The sequence below is a fragment of the Pristiophorus japonicus genome, chromosome 1 (genome assembly GCF_044704955.1).
Source record: "Pristiophorus japonicus isolate sPriJap1 chromosome 1, sPriJap1.hap1, whole genome shotgun sequence".
In the NCBI taxonomy this organism is placed as follows: domain Eukaryota; kingdom Metazoa; phylum Chordata; class Chondrichthyes; family Pristiophoridae; genus Pristiophorus; species Pristiophorus japonicus.
The window spans coordinates 299,511,813-299,525,207 of NC_091977.1; the positions used below are offsets into that span (position 1 = coordinate 299,511,813).

Here is a 13,395-nt window from a genome sequence, read left to right on the forward strand (position 1 = left end):
CGCCACTGTCAGAGGTCATTGGGCTGTGCGCACATGTGTGTGGCCCAGGTATAAAAGGCCAGCCATCTTGTAATGTAATCACTTTGGGCTCTAATAAAGTAGAGCCAGATTTGTACCTGTTCAGAGTTTACAGTATTCAGTCTATTGAGTTATTGCATACACAACAAAGGGAAGGGGCAATTTCAGCCCCACACACTATAATCTGACATGGAAGAGCAGAGGGTGTGAGCTAGGGTAGGCAGGGGAGTATCAGAAAGGGTTCCCACTCCAGAGTGATACCTGGTGCCTCCTGTTGAAAATTATGTATGTGTGGACATTGAATAAGGACAGAAACTGGCTGAACTCCTTCAGTCGATTTGCCTGTACATACTAATTCAGCTCATGCAGGAATTGCCACTTGGCTGAGGTAAGAGTGCCACTGATACCCATAGAGCTGTACTCCAGCATGAGTCATCACCTTCAAGAGAAATGGGGAGGAGAATAGAGGGGCAAAAGAAAAAAATCAGTTGAAGTTGAAAATACTCATGATTGAAAAATTAATCTCTTACACTTATTGTGTTTCACAGAACACATACCCAACCCTACACGTTTGCTAAAAAGTACAGGGGTCAATAATGCAATCCTGGTGCCATTGTGATTTGGTAGTAAGAATCTGATATGACAGATTAAATATTTTGATTGCACTCTGTCCATCAGTAGGAGCAGTTATCCACTGCCCGCATCCCATACCAGCCTGTATATTACCAGATTTACGGGCATCTACCTGACTAAGTGCAAAATTGCCCATGTATGTCATGTCCACAAAAAAGCAGGACAAATCCAATCCAGCCAATTACTGCCCCATCAGCCTACTCTCAATCATCAGCAAATTGAAGGTGTCATCAATAGTGCTATCAAGCAGAACTTATTCACCAATAACCTGCTCACCGATTCTCAGTTTTGGTTCCACCAGGACCACTCGGCTTCAGATCTCATTACAGGCTTGGTCCAAACATGGACAAAAAAATCTGAATTCCAGAGGTGAAATGAGAGTGACTGCTCTTGATATCAAGGCAGCATTTGATGAGAGTGTGGAACCAAAGAAAGCTGGTAAAACTGAAGTCAATGGGAATCAGGTGGAAAACGCTCCACTGGCTGGAGTCATACCAAGCACAAAGGAAGATGGTTACGAACATACAAAACATACAAATATATGAAAAATGACAGACAGGTAAAGACTATCTGGTTCATCAAGCCTGTCCCACACAATTGCGATACCTTGTGTATCACAACATATAGGCCCCAAGTTTCGTCCCGCGGCGAAAACGGCACACCTTCGAGCTGGGCACCTGTTTTTCGTGCTGAAAACTGCGCCTAAAAAAAAGTCCGATATTCTCGAGCTCCTTGGAGCTCGATGTCTGCTTGGCGCAGCGTGCTCTTCGCAGCAGGGGGCGGAGCCTAACACTCGCGGCGATTTTCTAAGTAGCAGGGGGTGGGTACAATTTAAATTAGCCTTCGTGGTGCCGGCAACCCTGCGAGTGCGCAGTGGAGTGTGCGCGCACGCGCAGTCTTACACAAACATTGGCACTCGGCCATTTTAAAAAATACTGCAGAAAAAGCGAAGATTTGTTTCTTGGACCCCTGCAGAGACTTGTAATTTAATTTTTTTTGATATTTCTGTGTGTGAGGGAGTGCTTTTAGCAGCACTGCTGAATAAATCACCTGCTGAAATCAGTGAGTTCAGCTTTTCACTGCTAAACTTGCAGAACCGGTGCTGCATTGGTGCATGCAAATTAAGGACTGTGTGTTTGGAGAAATAAGAGTGCCAATTCAACTTTGCAATAATACGTGGTGTTGACAATGCAGCACCCATTCTGCAAATTTAAATATAAAACTGTCGATGTGGCTGCCTCTCCCTGTCCAAATGGCCTCAGTCCCCCTCACAGCTCGAAGGCTGCTGCTGTATCTTCGGCTGCCGGCCAGCCACTGACGCTGCCCCTAAAGCGTGGCCAAACGGCCTCAAGCACCATAAAGAGCTGCGTGTGTCAGGTGTTGATTCTTCGGCTGCCGGCCAGCCACTGACGCCGCTGATATCCTATGGCCGAATGGCCTCACGTCCGTCCGCTGCTGATTCTTTGGCTGCCGGCCAGCCACTGACGCCACCCCTAAAGCGTGGCCGAATGGCCTCAAGAACCTTAATGAGCTGCGTGTGTCCTGCGTTGATTCTTCGGCTGCCGGTGGTGTAACTCAGTGGTGATCAAGTCAAATCCCACCATAACAAATTGTGATGTTGAATTCAGTGAATCTTTTTTAAAATATTCATTCACGGGATGTGAGCATCAGCATTTATTGCCCATCCCTAATTACCCTTGGTGGTTGTGGTGAGGTGCGTTTTTGAATCGCTGCAGCCCATGTGGTGAAGGCACCCCGACGGATTGCTTCATTATCTGAAGAATTACAAATCAAACTGAACACTATGCATTCATCAGCGAACATCCCCACTTCTGACCTTATGATGGAGTGATTGCTATGGGCGCACATTACCAGTACATCATTCGGCCATTTTTGTGTGAGAACTTTAATTCTCATTGGAAAAATGTGAGCTGCAATACAAGATGCAACGCAGCTCAAGGACCAAAAATTTCTTACAGGATGAAGTGGTGGCACTAGTTACTGTAATTGAGGCCAGATGGCACGAGCTGGACACCAGCAGAGGTCACATAAAAGTTTCACCAAAATAAATGAAAAAACGTTGGAACCAACTTGCAGAAGATTACTGTGCAATGGTGACCAACTCGAGGTCTGGAGGCCAGTGCAAAAAGAAGTGGCAGGATCTTGGTCAAGTAGTTAGTGGAAGTAATATTTTCATTTATTCACTGTAATTACAATTGTAAATGTAACCATCTGTATGTCCCACCCAGCAGAAAGACACCCTCTCAAAAAATTTATATTTTCATCTTTGCAGAGGAAGGTGGCAAACAGCAAAAGGGAAAGAACTCGAACAGGAGGAGGCCCAGCAAATCTGCACCCACTGACACACTTGGAAGAGAGGGTCGCTGCTTTGATGGGTCCTGCCTGGAGTAAAGCAACCACCACTGCACAAGCTGGGCCTACACTCGAGGGAGAGGGTGAGCCCTGTGTAAATTCCACAGTCTGGCTTTGCTGAATGTTAATTACTGTGCGGGCTAGCCATGCTTCGGTTCATGGGGATGTCTCCGTCAGTTACACTTCAGTTAATGCAATGTGCTATCATTCATCGTGGTCATTCAAATGAGCTTTCTGCCTGCGCTGTGTGAGCCTACTCATGCCACCCATGCTGCCACCTCTTGTGCTGCTAACCATTTGTCTGTTCTGTTATATTTTGGAGAACTTGAGGCCAACCCTGACGATGCAGAAAAAGATTCAGACACGGACGAGCCTGAAGAGGAGAAAATCTTCCAATCCCACCTTCTAGACCAAGAGGTGACGGGGAGAGGGAGGTGATGGATGAAATCCCGACTGAAGTACTCACTCTGGCGGAGGTGCAGGTGCCGCACATTGAGATGGTATGAGTGGTATGAGTGTTGTTGGGACATTCCATGGTTTCCCACAGTCCGAGGCTGGGGATTCCAGTGGGGTGTAGCGAGGCACACCCAGGGCCCCACCGTCCAAGGCTGTGGGTCCCAGTGGGTTGAAGCGAGTCACACCCAGGGTGAGGAGGGGAAGGAGAGCTCAGCAGCGCTCTCCTGAGGGGCAGAATCTAAGAGATGTGATTCAGATGATGGCAATGAGTGCAGAGAGCATTGACTTTGCACTATCCCTCCTGGACATCATCAGTGGGGTGGATGATGAGGTATCGGGACTGTTGGGAGAAGTAATAACACTCTCACGAGAAATGGGAACACTGTCTGGGAACATGAGGGAGGGAATGTCTCAGGCAGCTGATACAATGTTGGTGCACATGAGGGAGGAAATGTCGCAGGTAGATGATGCGTTGTCAGTGAACATGAGGGACAGAATGTTGCAGGTAGTTGAGACACTGTCAGGGCACATGAGGGAGGGAATGTCAGAGTTAGCTACTGCAATAAGGGAACACGCCCAGACCCCACAGCCATTGACAGAATCAGCTGCCAATCCCACTCCAATCCCCAGACCAGCCTCTGAAGAGGCCCAAGCCAAGCCTTCCACATTACTGCCTGCCCCCCACTCCCCATCAAGAAGTGCGCATTACCGGAGATGTTCGAAAGAATAAGCTTGGTATCAACCCGAGAAACACTGCACCACCGCCTGCGGGCAGGAGTGGAGTCAACATGATCAAGCGCAGTGGGCAGTCTTAGAATAAGGTGGAGAAGAGAAGGGTGCCTTTCTTTGCTGCTGCTGTTGTTGTTGTTACTGTTGTAATTGTTCTCAAATTAAAAGTTTTTTGTAAGTTATGTAAATTTACAAGTTTAAAAGTTTGTAAGTGATCTTAAAGTTTATAAGTGATCTTACAGTTTGGAAGTGATCTTGGAGTTTGTAAATGATCTTAAAGTTTGTAAGTGATCTTAACTGAAAACTTTACAAGAATATTTTTCTTAAAGTTAAGTGCAATCAAGTGTTAAACTTTTGAATAAAATATATTTTAAATTATAACTGAATCATTTCCATTATTTGTTCCATTATTAACACAACTTTTTGAAGTAAAGAAGAATCATTCCCATTATTTGTTCCATTAACACAACACAACATTACGGAACATGTCCAAACAGTAAACATGGTCCTTTTTGAATAGTTGTCGCTGAGTCTTCAGGCGGCAAAGTGTTAATGGATGAGCTGCTGGTGCAAGGCTTGAGCAATCGGTTCAGGTTCAGGTAGTTGCATGGCTTCCTCGTCCTCGTCCTCCTCCTCCTCGTCATTTGCATCTTCCTCCTCATCATCAGCCACTCTTACCTTGGGTGGATCTTCTACTACCAGCTGCTGCTGCCTCATCAGCACACAACAGTGAACTGAACGACAATCTCAGGGGAATATTGCAAGTAGTCTCCAGAATGGTCCAGGCATCAGAAACGTTGTTTCAAGATGCCAATGGTCCTCACTATTATGCTGCGTATCGCAATGTGCGACATGTTGTATTCCTGGTCAGCTTCCATCCGGGTTACGCATAGGGACGTCATGAGCCAGGTGTACTCTTTGTCTCTCAGTAGCCAGATCGGCCCTTCTGGCTGCTGCTGAAACATGGCAGATATAGGATGAACGCATCAGGGTGCTCCCAGGGTATCTTGCATTAACTGACATGATGCAAAAAAAACTAATCTAAAAAAATCGTAACTAACTGAGTTACACTAGCGCACAATCTTTGGAGAAACATGGATTTTAAAATTTAGGCCAGAAAAACGGCGCAAATCACTGGGGAAAATTGAGCCCCATGTTTTATGTTCTACACTGTAATCTTGGTACACCATCACAAAGGGAGAAAGCAGTGTACTTTGCCAACTCTTCATCTTTCTAAATGCACAGGAAAGCTTGTGACCTTTCATGGTACTATGCAAGGTTACCATGTCAAAGTGCGGATCATGTTATCCATGACAAATATTTTAAAATTATTCTGAATCTTTGTGAAGACTGAAACAACATTTCTGCCCAATATTTAACCAGATACTTTTATTTAAACACACCCCTTTAATTTCAGCTGCTAACCAGATTTTCTGCATGACCATGAAGTTGGCTGGTCGCATAAGGTAAATCTGTGTTGAGAATTCTTGTTAATTACTGAAATGACCTAACTCTGCAAAATTTCAGAGTCAGCTCAGTGTGCTGTGGGCTAACACTGCACTGGCAGCCAGACACTTCTGGAACTGATTTTGCCAGAAGCACAAAAATTGAAGCTTTGATGCTGAATTTAGATACTAAAGTCAAAGCATATTTCTTTCAACATTAACAATGTTGAACTTGATGAACACAAAATTCAACAATAAAAAACCTAACTCAGGCCCAAAGAAAGAAAAATAAATAGCAAACATGGTACAATTCATTATCTCTGAACAGTGTGAAAAATCTTGAGCATCACAATATACTTTTTAACTTAAAATGTCAATTTTTCATTTCTGCACTCCCTCGCCCACTGGAGCATACATTGGGAAATCACATCAGGAAATCCTTAATTTTCTGTCCATAAATTTTAATGGAGAAAGTAACTCATGGGCTGCTCCTTTTTAATTTTCTGATGTGCTTTACTCATAGGGAGGCTGTACACTGCGAGTGGAAAATTTACTCTAACAGATGCAGCGTTAGATTTGTGGTCAATCACAAAAAAGTTGGAATATTATAATTTATTTTATCACCAAGCATAAGAGTATTACAATTGACTGCCTCTGTGTTGTCAGCGTGTGAAACGGGCGGGTCCTGACTGGCACTCAGAGCCACATGGAAAACCCTTTTCCACCAACCTCCCAACAATTATTTTATAACAATGAAAAAAGGTCAGAAAATTCTACAGAGTGCTGGATAGGTTTTTTTGAGTAAAGAAGTGATCAAAATTCGAAATTACGGCCTAGAAATTAGGAAACGCTGTACACCTGCCGGCAACATTAGCAGCCAAGGATAACAGCCGCTGGCCGAGAGAGCGCAGGCAGTACCGGCATTTTGGTACCGGATGCTCATTAACATCAGGGTGGCGGTGATTTTCTAGTTTAATGTGCTCTTTGCAGCACTAGCCTCAGAAGAAGGAGGCCAAAGCTCGCCTCGATCTCTCGCTTGCAGTGTAGGGGAGCGGGGAAGAAAGGAGCGAGCGACCCGAACAGTTGCCATATTTACTCCATCGGCTACCACCCGATGTTTGTCCATTTTTTATTTGTTTATGATTATGAATGCAGTTAAAAGAGAACTTATCACATATCATCTTCAATCGTTGCAATGCAGTTCGCCCATTGATTGATTGGTAAAAACATATGGTCGATTCACATTGCATAATTAAAAAAGGCTCAATAATTACATAAATTAATCTTAAATAATACATATCCTGAAGCATATAATGCATATAATATTTTTCTGCCAATAATAAATATCTAGAAATGTATATAATAGTCGGAAATATATTTCCTGTTATGCTGCAAAGACTGAGAGGTGCATGACTGCAAATGTAGTTCCCAACAGTGACTTCTGTGGTGCCCACTAATTTATTAAAGGGTTTATAAACAATACTGGTATAAGTATCTAATCTGAGAACAGGTCCAGTAGAGTCTCATCATTAGGTTCAGTTATTCTTGTGTGCCGAACAGGGCCTGTTGAACATCTGGACCAATCCATCTGAAATCCAACCGTGAGGCTTGTCATGTAATACAATCTGAATCCACCACCACAGCTGGTGAATGAATTTCTATCATGTTTGGTTTTCAGTTTAGGCAGATGGAATTATATTTTTGACCTGTATCAAAAAATGGCATAACATTTAATTACCAAGAGCTTCATCACAGAAGTGAATGTGAATTTCTCTTCTCAGCATCCACCCTCATAAGTCCTGCCAGACTCCTCATGGCCATTAACGCTGCTGAAAGGACTTTCAGCAGCAGCACTCACTCGCGGCAATGCGAGCGGAGAACACCAAAATGGATGAGCTGGCATCAATTCAGCATCAACTCGTTCCAATTCGATCTGGGCTCCTCATAATGTTATATTTAATTGAGGTGTATAAAATTATGAGGGGTCTAGATAGAGTGGATAGAAAGGACCTATTTCCCTTAGCAAATGGGTCAATAACCAGGGGGCATAGATTTAAAGTAGTTTGTATAAGGATTAGAGGGGAGATGAGGGAAAAAAGATTCACCCAGAGTGGGTAGCGGTCTGTAACTCACTGCCTAAAAGGGTGGTAGAGGCAGAAACCCTCACCGCATTTAAAAAGTACTTGGATGTGCACTTGAAGAGTCGTAACCTACAAGGCTATGGACCTAGTGCTGAATGGTGGGATTAGACTGGGTAACTCTTTATCAACCGGCATGGACACGATGGGCCAAACGGCCTCCTTCTATGTTGTAATTTTTCTATGATTCTATGATACTCTCGTTGTTGGCAGGCAATGGCAGCGCTGCCGACCTGCCGAAAATGCCAACCGCCATGGAACCCACCACCAGCTGGCGGAAGAGCACCAGCCCCCGTTTTTATGCTATTTAATGATGGCAATGGGTGGAGCAGACCTCCCCAATTTTTAGATCTACAACACAGAAACAGGCCATTTGGCCCAACCATTCTGCAGTGGTGCTTATCCTGCACACAAGAAGTAGTGCTAGTCCCATGTGCCTTCTCTATTCCCAAATCCCTTTATCCAACCTCTCCCTCAATCACCTATCTAGACTATTTTTAAATGTTGACATGGGCAGCAATTTTAACCCACCTTGTCCAGCAGTAACAGTGCAGGCACACAATTAAAATCGTTGTCCAAAGACTTAACAGACTGTTCCCATGCAAAAATGGCCATCGCCATCTTAACTGGGCCCTATGTTTAGGCGGCTGTCTGACGTATGCGTGGGCCTTATTGATATATGCCAATCGGCATCTTATGATATCGATAGGACTCTGATGGCATTTTATCAGCCTACTGAGCGGGGTGCCCACTGGTGGTGTTCTGCTCAGTAAAACCTGATGGGGAAGAAGAGGAGGCCTTCTTAGGTAGTCGAAGACTTTCCTGAGTAGAGCCAGGAAGAGCAAGTATGCTCCTCTAGCCCAAAAAGCAAAGTCTGGGTCTCTGCGTTCCACCCATCAAAGGGCCACGATCCCCTCCGCGACTTATCTTGGTGCTGGCAGTTGGCCTCTGGGCCTACAGTTTTAACATGCTCGAAGCTAGAATGGTGCCTCTTTCCATTGCTTCGGGCAAGCAGTTGGCTGGTGGAATGCGTTAAAAACAGCCGAGGCCTCCCATTGCAACTCCAGGATGGGAAGTCTGTCGATTCCTGTCCCACTCACCACCCACCAACGCCCCCGTCACCCACCTTCCCACCCGGGAGTTAAAATCTAACCTATGACCTCTGCTTCAATCATCAACATGCAATACACAACCTCATTGGACTCATTGGGCAACCTCAGAATGCAATGAGGAACAGAACCAGGCTTAGTTTTGTTCTTGTGCAGCACATCCAGAAGTTCAAACTGGATTGTATGTATGTAGCATAGGTACTGTTGAGCTTTTATTAGTCTTCCAACTTTTACTGTCATCCTGTAAACGTCAATGTGATTGCACTGCACGCAATGTCATTTTACAGTGAGAGGCAATATGATTTCTGCTTCACTACTTGTAATTGGATATTTTTTTTCAGCTGGCATAAAGCCACAAAACTTGAATCAATTTAAAGCTCCAAAGCTTTGCACTCATTCTGTGGAAATTTATGTTCATCTATTTTGTGTTACATGTTATAATTCATTTGTCTAAATTCAGGCTTTCTTCTCATGAGCCAGCATATCATTCATTAGAAAAGACTTCACTATCTGGTCATAATCTATCACTATTTTATATAGCACACATGGACTTTGATAAAATTAATCTTTTGGTTTGCAATGACTTTTGAAGGTCAAGTGAGAAAAATTGGCCCAGAAATCCCGATCGAGGTCTTCCCATGGGCAAACTACTGAAAAAAGGAAAAAAAATGCGCACTTACCTGAAGGTACTGCGCCCGCTCGAGCTTCCGATCCTGAGGCCTTCACTCCCTGCGCATCGGAGCGCTTGCACATTGCGACATCCGTATGCTGGAGCTGGAGTCACATGGCTCTGGGCAGCCAATCAAGGTACAGTATTTTCTCATTCATAATAATAGGAACTCTGTAAATTGGAGTTCCCATTATTATGAATGAGAAATCCCCCCAAACACACAAAACACTAATAAAAAATAGAAAAATACACTACATATTTAAGGTTCATTTAAATTAAAGTTCTTATAAAACATATTTTCCTGACTTTTTTAAAAAGTTTTTTTAATTATGCCTTAAAATAAAATTACTGTAGTGGGGAGGGTTTATAACAATAAAATATGTTTTCATATGTATTATTTCATTTAATTTTAATGTTTTTGATGTTTTTAAACACTTGCGCCTGTAAAAATAGGCTATATGCTTGCTTTTTCAGGCGCAAGATTTTTGAGGACATTTGCTGGGCAAGACATGCATAAATATCGCAATCTTGCAAGTACAGATGTCCTCACTCCCGATCTGTGGATCATCTATCAAGCTCTAGCGCATGCGCATTGCGCGGTGAAAACCGACTTTTCCGATGCCTCCCCGGGTCCGTAGAAACTTCGTATGGGCCCGGGACGTCAGAATTTCCAATGGCAAGCCAGTCCAAAATGCTACCATCCGTGGAACCAACTTCATTGTTCTTGCTTTGGGGAACTTCAGTCACTCATATTGCACAATCCTGAAATTCCAGAAATTTTTAACCTGTAAATCCCATGACTTTGGTATGTTAAATTGGTCAGGATTGCATGATCCCTATGATCAATGATCCTGGGATTGCACACCATAACATAAGATAATACAATTGACAAATACTTATTGACATCTTGGGCCCAATTTTAACTAAGGGCAGGAATCGGGCAGGCGGGGAGCAGAGCAAGCTGGAAGCCACCACAATGTCACCAGCACGAGGCTAATTTTGTGGGCTGCCCACCCGGTCATGTTAGGTAGTGGGCAGCCCATCCATTTTCTCCGCCCATTTTCCAGCAGGCCTCACAAGGCCTATTTAAAGCAGGAGTGCACCTCTTAAAGCAAGGTAGCTTTTTCTTCTGCTTCTGCTTGATTTGCTTGTTACACTGCTAGAAGATGGATCAAGTGGGAGAATGAGGTGGAAGGCTGCCTCCAGGTATTCTGATATCTCCCTGATCTCAGCCAGTGGCTCAGTGGGTAGCACCCTTGCCTCTGTAAATTGAAAGGTTATGGGTTCAAATCCTACTCCAGAGACTTGAGCACAAAAATCTAGGCTGACACTCCAGTGCTATACTGTTGGAGATGAGGTCTTTTGGATGAGACTTTAAACCGAGGCCCTGTCTGCCCTCTCAGATGGCTATAAAAGATCCCATGGTATTATTTTGAAGAAGAGCAAGGGAGTTATCCCCAATTTCCTGGCCTATAGTTATCCCTCAATCAACATAACTAAAATAGATTATCTGGTAATTATCCCATTGCTGTTTGTGAGAGCTTGCTGTGTGCAAATTGGCTGCAGCGTTTCCCACATTACAACAGTGACTACACTTCAAAAAGTACTTCATTGGCTGTAAAGTGCATTGGGACATCCGGTGGTCACGAAAGGCGCTATATAAATATAAAGTCTTTCATTTTTCTTTCTTTTGGAGGTCCTGGTGGATGAGTTCCGGACTCGCACCTACAGGAGCATCCCTTCGGTCACTATCCAACAGGCCTGATCAAAGATGGCTGACAAGGCCAGTGCCAAATCCGGGACCTGGCTGCAGATTGGGAAAAGGTTCAAACATCTCATAAGAGCAGCAAGGGAGACTACAACCCCTACTCTCTCCATCTTTCTCAACAACACCTGACAATACTCCTGCAACCCCCTGTCCTACCACTCTCAATATTTCCCTTCCCTCCATCGCATCCTTCAACATGCAATCATGAGGGCACACTGAAACTTCTCTCTTCCTCATGCCAAACACACTCACATTTTGCTTTGCTCTCTTCACACCACACACTGACACCATTCTCTTTCCACATCCTACCACTTGCACAACCATCAACTCTTCCCAGCACTCCTTCCTCACTTCACATTCTACACACTTGGCTTTACATTGATCACCACTCCACCCTCATTCCATCTCGCTACTTCTCCACTAATCACCACATGCACTATATGCACAAGCCTTGCACATCTCCACTTAGCTTTTCAACAGCCATTCACTAACTCTCATCCTCTTCCTGCAGGACAAAACAGCACATAATGCCATGGAGAGACCTAGGGGGAGGAGTACCTATCATCGGAGTTGACAGCCAAGCAAGGCCTTGCAGATTAATGGACCGTGCAAAGCCATGAGCATCAAGGAAGGCGAGGCTGGTCCCATTTCAAACATGGTGTCTGCATATTATTTGTAACCTTGCATTTACCTCAGTAAATATTCAGCAAGTTTCACAACTTCAAGTTGCATTCTGAAGGCAGTCACCTGCTAACGTCAAAGCTCTCAATGCCATCCTGACTCTTTCCTCTAGGTCCTTCCCAGCATCTGGAACCTGTAGAAGAACACATCTTGGAGGAAGATAGCCCTCCTGAGGATGCACTTTCACGCACTCCATCCCTCCCATGCACCAGCAGACATTGGCACTCTGCATGAGTTAGATAGTGAGCCAGAGGGGTCTGAACATAGTGAAATACTCAGCGGCAGGTGCTAGTTGTAGATACAGCCCAGAAGATAGCTCACCGGAAAGTCTGGTCCTCTCTCAGCTCTGCTGAGCATAACAGAGATGAGGACTTCAATGGCCCAACAATGAAAAGAAAACTGCTTGCTTCTCATTGGAAGGCCTGCCAAGGAATATCAGCACTATGGCTGAAAGTATGTATGAGTCAGCTTCCAGCCTGATGTCATGTCAGGGTCTACCTTGGAGAGCGTGGTCACCTCCAAGCATGATACAGCTGGGCACCCACACAAAGGGAGTTAGTGTAATCAGCTTTGGTGGACATTTAAACATCTGCCATGAAGGCACTGGGCTCCACCTTTGAGAGACAAGTATTGATAGGGGCTTTCAATGAATCACTCATCTTCTGTAATCAGCTCTCTCTCATGATGGGGATGATATGTGTTGCCCTCTCTCAGGATTTCAGCATATCTGCTTCTTCACCGTCCCCTCAATTAATATTGGCCATGGAGCAAGCAGGTCAGTTGGGCCAGACTGCCCCTGCGCAGCCATAGTGCAGGACTCAAAAACTGAATCCTCGTAGGCTCGAGCACCTAGAAGTCACCAACTACGGACATCGCAAGCATCCCAACATGAACAACAGCAGCCTTCCACCAACTTTGCTGAGGCCATTAAGGGTGCACCTCATAGGAACGTAAAGTTAGGAAATCAGAAAGGCACCATGGGTTGACACTTGGGGTGAGAAATTAGTGGAGTACAATTGTGTTCAGAATTAAATTGAGCACCGTTGTCACATTTGGCACTTTGATCTGCCATGTGATTTGAAAGCAGCTTCTGAAAAGAATAAGAAGAAAGACTTGCATTTACATAGCACCTTTCATGGCCTCAGGTCCACCCAAAGTACTTAACAGCCAAAGAAGGACTTTTGAAGTGTCGTCACTGTTGTAATGTAGGAAACATGGCAGCAAATTTACACACAACAAGCTTCCACAAACAGCAATGTGATAATGATCAAATAATCTGTTTTAGTGATGTTGGTTGAGGGATAAATATTGGCCAGGACGTCGGGGAGACCTCCCCTGCCTTTAACCATGGGATATTTTATGACAATCTGATAGG

The 13,395-nt window shown here is 44.4% G+C and overlaps 1 long non-coding RNA gene across 1 annotated transcript in view; it reads right to left on the bottom strand.

The window, feature by feature from the left end:
- LOC139251602 (uncharacterized) overlaps positions 1-9,667 on the bottom strand; it is an 87,196-nt gene extending 77,529 nt beyond the window's left edge. Inside the window, exon 1 of the long non-coding RNA XR_011591392.1 lies at positions 9,582-9,667. This is a non-coding gene — a long non-coding RNA (uncharacterized lncRNA). The remainder of the gene's footprint in view (positions 1-9,581) is intronic.
- Between the last annotated feature and the right edge of the window lie 3,728 nt (positions 9,668-13,395).